General features: G+C 34.7%; 1 long non-coding RNA gene across 2 annotated transcripts; it reads right to left on the bottom strand.

Moving 5' to 3' along the window:
- Positions 1 to 4438: 4438 nt before the first annotated feature.
- On the bottom strand, positions 4439 to 6808 carry LOC136069800 (uncharacterized). 2 transcript variants are annotated; one of them, XR_010631027.1, is made up of 4 exons: positions 6615 to 6808; positions 5515 to 5587; positions 4928 to 4969; positions 4439 to 4765 (listed from the first exon to the last, which is right to left on the bottom strand). It is a non-coding gene; the product is annotated as an uncharacterized LOC136069800 (long non-coding RNA). The 2 variants fall into 2 exon arrangements; XR_010631026.1 differs by having other exon boundaries at positions 6643 to 6808.
- Between the last annotated feature and the right edge of the window lie 668 nt (positions 6809 to 7476).

The following is a 7476-nucleotide window of genomic DNA, read 5'->3' as shown; positions in this document are numbered from 1 at the left end:
AAATTATACAACATTGCTATAGTATCGTTGCAAATTTGCAACAGTACAGACAGATGTTGTAAAATTTATATTGTTTTATATTCTCTTTTCTCTCTCCTCTCTCTTCATTTTTCTTTTCTCTTCTCTCTCACTCTTCGATCCTCTCTCTCTTCTCCCTATATCGGTTCCCTCTCTCTTCGACTAGTCCGGGATGTTCACCGGCAGCGACGGCGGCATAGCTCCGAGACAATCTCACCCACGCTCCAACAATGACGGCATAGCTCCGACGACAATCTCACCCACAACGACGGCGTAGCTCTAATGACGATCTCACCCACGATGACGGCGTAGCTTGATCACACCCACGCTCGATCTCGCCCATGCTCAGCCATGCTTGATCTTGTCGATCTCACCCCATGGCCGCTATCAATCTCACCCTCTCTCTGGGTTTTTTTTTTTTTTTTTTTTTTTTTGCTGCAATTTAGGTTGATCTAATGGTGGTGGTGGGCTATTGGGGTGATGGCCGATGGTGGCTGTCAATGTTGTTGATGATAACAGGGGAGGGGATAATATATTATTTTAATGGGTAGTAAATATTATTTTAATGTATAGAATTGAATGATAAAATATTTGATAAATGAGATGTTGTAAAATGACATGGTAAAATAACAAAGTAGGTCTTTGGTGTGGCAAAATGGAATTTTTTTTACAACATCTGTTATGGATGCTCTTAATATGCACAATTTTGCTATAAATTTGGCTGCTTTGTTTCTTTTCAATCTTGAGTGACTCACTTATTTTGTTCCCTAATAGTTGGAGATTTTTGCTCTACTTTACTCACCGTTGAGTTCTTTGATTATACTTTTATTTACCTTACTTATTTTTGAATTTAATTACATGGGTTTTGATAGTTGTTTCTTATTATCAAGTGGGGTACTCTGATATTACCAAAATTTATAGTCTTTGGGTACTAAGGGGAATTTTAGAGTTCTGGGGTTTCATGCATTAGTGGGATGTATCTGCAGTCAAGAGTTTGGACATATGGAGTATTTATAATTGCATGCTTGTGTTGTTCTTCACTACTTATTGGAGCTTCAAATCTAGTTACCAACCCTAAAGAAGGTCATTTTGCTTTAGTTTGCTGTTCTTTTGCATTTCATGATTCACAAGCCTCTTTTGCAATTACGTTATTTTGCACTGCGTGCATGTTTTCTAAAAAATTATTCTTGAACCTTCTAAAAAGTCACTTTATTAAAAACATTACAATATGCATAAAAAGCACAGAGTAGTTAGAAAGTACAAAAAGAGGAAAGAAAAAAACAGAAAGGTAATTACAAAAAACAGAAGAGAGAGCTAATAAATAAAAGGATGAAATCACAACATGTGAGTCCCCAAGTCATTTTATTGTAACTTCACATATCAAATATTCACTTCCCCAAGTCGGGAGTGGTTATTGTTGCATATAGTTAGGAATGGCAACGGGTCGGGTTTGGGCCGGGTTTTCCTATACCTCCGACCCGCGGGTCTAGACCCGCGGCCCAGACCCGGTCCGTTTATTAAACGGATTTTTTTTTTCGGGGCCTAGACCCGCCCCGCGGGCCCCGTTTAGGCCAACCAGATTTAGGCCAATCCGTGGCCCAACCCAAAAAAAAAGAACAAAAAAATTGAAGCCTAAACAGAGCCCTAACGAAAATCTAATCACAGTTTAGTAACTAAAATTAGTCAAAAACCTCAAAATCAAACTAAAAACCAAAAAAATACATGAGAATTGAATCAAATCAACGAATAATTAAAACTCTAACGATTCCTCTTTTTTCTCACACTTTCTTGGTAACCAAACAAAGCTAGAAAATCACGATTCACATACCCAAAATCACAAACACAAAAATTCCAAAATCACAAACACAGAAATCATTGAATATGCATGTTTAAATAAAAATAATTACTACAGATATTCTTCAACGACAAGTTGTTTGGGGATTTGGTGGCTTTGAATTCGCTGAGGAATAGTGGGGGTTTCGATCAGAAGATGAAGGAAATCTTGAGCACAAAATGTCCATCAGATGATGCTGCACCTGCATCACCTGTGTACGGGTTTCTGGGCTTGGTTGGGGCTATCGTGGTGAGAAGAGTGGAAAGTGAGTGAGGCTCGATTGTGGCTATGGTGGTCAGAGAAGAGGAGAGTGAGTGAGTGAGAATGGGAGAGCAGAGTTAGAGAGAGAAGGAGAGGAAAATGGGGCGGCTAAAAATGTGAAATGATATGAGAATCAGATGGTAGGGTTTATAACTATATATATATATATATATGAGGGTATTTTAGTACTTCAGTATATAACCGGGTTGGGTCGGGTCGGGTTGGGCTGGATTTTTATTAAAACTCGAACCCAACCCTATTCTTTATCGGGCCGGGTAAAACTCAACCCATTAAGGTCGGGTTAGAACGGGTATCCGTGGGTCAGGCAAAAATTGTCATCCCTACATATAGTTGAGCTATAGTGGTTATTTGATTCATTGATTGTCTGTGCTCAAAACTTGAGGCTGCAAATACCCTGATACTAGAATTATAGAAACATAAGGATCAGCAAAGATGTTGATGAAACAGGAATTAACTTTTGTCTTAATTTGCAGTGAAGGCTTTGTGGGTCATCAAGAGCAGTTTGATAGATCCTTGTGGGAATCTGAGTGATTGGGATCAAGAAGACCCATGTAAATCAAATTGGACGTGTTTTTTTGCTACAATACAACATTAGACGATGGATATCTACATGTTCAACGATTGTATGAATTTAACCTTTCCTGGTTTTTATTTCTATCAGAGAGCATTATTGACGTGATTGTATGAATTTAACCTTTCCTGGTTTTTATTTCTACCAGAGAGCATTATTGACGTGAATAATGTTGCATATTTTAGAACATTTGTTTCTTACTTTGTTTCTTTTGTCCCCCTTACATGATGAGATGTAAATTATTCCACTTTTATATTTACTCATTTATGGGTGCAGGGCACAACCTTCCTTAATTATGTAGTTCATTTGAGATTAAAAGAAATTTATTAGGCTAGGATCTATTATCCACGTATTCCCAATGATCGCTAGCATCTCCTAATGAGTTTAAAATTTATCTTCGTGATCTTTTCATTTGTTAAAGAAATTAATAAATAGTGATATATTATAATTTATTGGCTACAAACACATTGTTATCTAATGCCTAGCATTATATTAGCTTTAGACGCTAGTCACAGGTGCACATAGGCTTTTCTTAATGGCATTTAGGCTTTTCTTATGATGACTTAGCAATGGGGCTTTAATGATATTGTTTTGGGCCGCTTCTCTGCAGGCTTTTACTACATATGAATTTGTCAGGAATTTATCACCACAGCTTGGTCGCTTATCAAATTTGAAAATATTTTAAGGCAAAGGATATCTGAAGAATGATTTTTTGTGATACAAATATTGTTATCTGAATTACAGTTTTCAGAGACCTCTTTCACTCAATACTCTGGAATCCCATGGTAGCATTGGATTTACTTATGTTACTGATATATTTTTCTCTATCTACTCTATTTAAGGGGTTTTATGTGAACATCAGTGGGAGTATACCAAAGGAGATAGGCAGTATTAGCTCTTTGAAACTCTTGTAAGTTGAGCAGCTTCTATGTTGAATTAGTTAGATACTAGATATTGTTATTAGATGATTGATTATATGTTTATACTGTTATGAAATGCTGATATGCTACTATTTCATGTATTTAAATTCGTTGAGTTTTAACTAATGTAGGAGATAATCCTTATGTCTTATTTACTTTCTATGTCAGCATTTTTCTGAATATTTGATGTAAATTTGCTGCGTCTCTAATTCCATATGTACAACTACACATGTTGGTACACATCCCATAACTGAAACTCATTACATATAAAAACACACCATGTAAGCATTAAAGTACATTGCATTCTCAATTTCTTGAAGAAAGATCTGATGTGTGGCCAATCCAAGAATACATCCTAACTCATACAAAAGTCAAAACCCAAACTCACATGAAATTTAAATGTTCCGCAACTCAACCTCGGCTTCATTAAGTTGACAAGTACCTTGTGTTTTGTTATTCTCAAGAAGTGAATATGGTAAAAATTAAATTACCCTAACACAAGACATTTCAATAATATGATGTTTCCAATCATTAATATGTGGCCAAAGAAGTATCAACGCTGGTAATGGAAGCAATCAAAGAGATAATGTTTGGAAAGACCAAAAGGCTATAACTGACAAAATATGTCACAATGTTAACAAAGGTCAAATACAATAATTCTAGAGTATAACTACCAAAATTAAAAGGTTGATTAGCTAACTGTTGAGATGGCAGTGCCATTGTATAAGCTGTAAATGCATCCTGGGTGGAAATTTCAACCCTCCACCTTTAAAATGAGCGCAGCTAACAAATTCTATCTTACACAAGAATAAAACATACTATGGTGGCTGCCTTTTAATGGAAAGTCAACAATTTACAAGTGTTTACATGCACATTTGTACCAAAAAAAAATGTTTATTGCACATGTCACTTAAATTAAACAGTCAACTAAGATTGACAAAACATACTAACATCCTGAGTAATGCAATGTTTTCTCCTTAGTTCCTCTATTTAAAAGACCATAAAGAAGCAACCATGGAGAATCAAAAGGAATTTGTATCCACTGACATGTAATCAAAGTAAAATGCACTTACACTGATGGCATTCTCTTAAATAACCTAAGATCCCACACATCTTGAGGTATGACGTGTTTATTAAATCCTGGAAGAAGATTAGGTGACATAAAAAAACTTTCATGATAAAAGCATGTACATGTTTGTAAATGGACTATTATAGAAGGCATTGCCTAATTGCTTAGAAAAAAGGATAATGCAAATAAAGTATGAGAACATAGTCTAAGAGGATACATGTTCTGGCACTCACATATGAAATTATGTTTCCAAGGAGCACCAAAGCAGCATCTACCTACATGGAAATTAACACGAACATTAAATTGGCAGCTCAAACAAAACAATTAGAAAAACTTGCAGGCTATGTTAGTAGATTTCCCAACAATTAGATCTTCTAGGCTGTGTTTATTTCATACTATTAACAAACCATAGAAAGGTTGTCTATCATCATAACTATAATTCAATAAGGCACTTAACTAAAAAAAAAAAAAAAAAACTAAAATTCAGTAAGGCATAACTGACTTATAAAAATAAAAGTACACAAACAAACAAACAAAAAGGAAGAGTAAAGCTGGGTGAAAATTTAAGGTGCTAAAAGAAGAATAAGTTCAAGAAAAATACAAGAACTTGAACCCTCAATAAGGAAGAGTAAAGCTGGGTGAAAATTTAAGGTGCTAAAAGAAAAATAAGTTCAAGAAAAATACAAGAACTTGAACCCTCAATATACTGAGACTATCAAAGAAGATTGACACTACCAAAGAAGATTGTACCAACAGAACTTACAACAGCTATATTGACAATACAAAAGAAGATTCCATTAAAAAAAAAAAAAAAACTTACAACTGCAGTTGAACAATGGTAACCCATGCAAGAGGCAACTCCATATTACTTGCCAACTACGGTCAAAGTCAAACTGCAAAATTTTCTCAAAAGAATTTAGTTAGTTTTATGTTTTAAGTATAAGGATAACAATATTAATTAGAGCAATATAGAAGACATATTTGATCATTAATAGGATTTTACAATTTTGTGATATGTAAAAAGTTTTCTTGCAAAAAAAGAGGAACTCAACCATACAAATCTGAAAGATTATTACATGATTAGGGAGAAGGCTTAACTTATAGAGAAATGCTCTCACTTTCCAGCATCACTCTTATCCTTAGCACTAACAAGATCTATAGATATCGGGTCGATCTGAATAAACGGCCCATCTAACTTGGAGACAGTATTAACATTGCTCTTACAATNTATTCTTCTTTTAGCACTTAATTTTCACCCAGCTTTACTCTTCCTTTTTGTTTGTTGTTTGTGTACTTTTATTTTTATAAGTCAGTTATGCTTAAAAAAAAAAAAAAAAAAAAAAAAAAAAAAAAAAAAAAAAAAACTCTATATTTCACACATAAGATACCAACCCTCTAGCAATATACAGTTACATAAAGTATTTGGGTAACAAATTTAAAACCCTAGTTTTCCAAAAAATAACAAACAAAAAGACGTTTGCAGCCTCCAATTCCATTCTCAAACAATCCAACCAATCCACAAAAGGTTCAAAATAAACCATAAATTAATACCCATAAATAACAAAGCACACATTAGGGTTTTTAGTATTTAATTGCTCACCAATTCAAAAGCCACCGAATAGTTATAACAACTTGTTATACAAAAAAAAAAAAAAATCCAAACAACACATGAAAATAGTACAAAAGCGTTCAAATTCATCTCGAAAACAAAACCCAGATAGGAAAGCTAGAATCAACTGCGAGAGAGAGAGAGACCGAACGATCAAAAGCCACCGAATAGTAATAACAACTTGTTATACAAAAAAATCAATCAAAATGACACATGAAAATAGTAAAAAAGCATTCAAATTCATCCCCCAAACAAAACCCATATAGGAAAACCCAAATCAACTGAGAGAAAGATAGAGAAATTGATCTTACCTAGGGAGAGAGAGAACGAAGATCTTACCAAATAGAGAGATAGAACCTCCCGAGTAGAAATAGAGAATCTGTGGTGTGGCCGGGACAGGAGAGAAGGGAGAGCGGAGAGAATGTTGAGAGAGAGACCTCTAGGATTTTTGGTAGGGCTGTAATCGGTTCGGTTCGGTCGGTTTTTTCTAATCTGGCCAACCGAAACCGAAATTTTCAGTTTTTGAAAATCTCAACTGAAACCGACCTAAATAGTTGAAAAACCGTCGGTTTCGGTTTGTTTCGATTTCGGTCGATTTCGGTTTTTGGGCCTGGAGTTTGGGCTAGTTGGGCCTTCGATTTTTTTTTCTAAAACTTTTTTTTTTTGGGCTTTTTTTTTAAAAAAAAAAATGCAGTATTCAAGTCTCTTTTTTTATGGTCTTTTATGCTCTAATTTAGTCTTTTCTAAAAACCTGTTTTGGGCCTTTGTTAGGAACCATTAAGTCTTTTTCAAAAACCTGTTTTAGGCCTTTGTTAGGAACCAGTTGTGGCCCAGATTCGGGCCTTCTCTATTTTGGCAATAGCCATCTTTGGGCCTTTTTTAGCTTTCTGTTTTGGCCCTTATAGCCCAGATTTGGGCCTTTATTATTTTGGCCATTTTTGGGCCTTTTTACACATCCATAAAACATTTTACAAACCAAAAAAAAAAAATTACAACCTGCTTTTACTCAAACATAAATCCAGAAATACACATAATCACAACCTGCTTTTACTCAACATAAATCTAGAAATACACATAATCTCAACCTGCTTTTACTCAACATAAATCCAGGCTTTTACTCAACATAAATCCAGAAATACACATAATCACAACCTGCTTTTACTCAACATAAAT

This window comes from Quercus suber, unplaced genomic scaffold, assembly GCF_002906115.3.
Source record: "Quercus suber isolate HL8 unplaced genomic scaffold, Cork oak 2.0 scaffold_190, whole genome shotgun sequence".
Classification (NCBI taxonomy): Eukaryota; Viridiplantae; Streptophyta; class Magnoliopsida; order Fagales; family Fagaceae; genus Quercus; species Quercus suber.
This window is presented reverse-complemented; position numbering and strand designations above follow the sequence as displayed.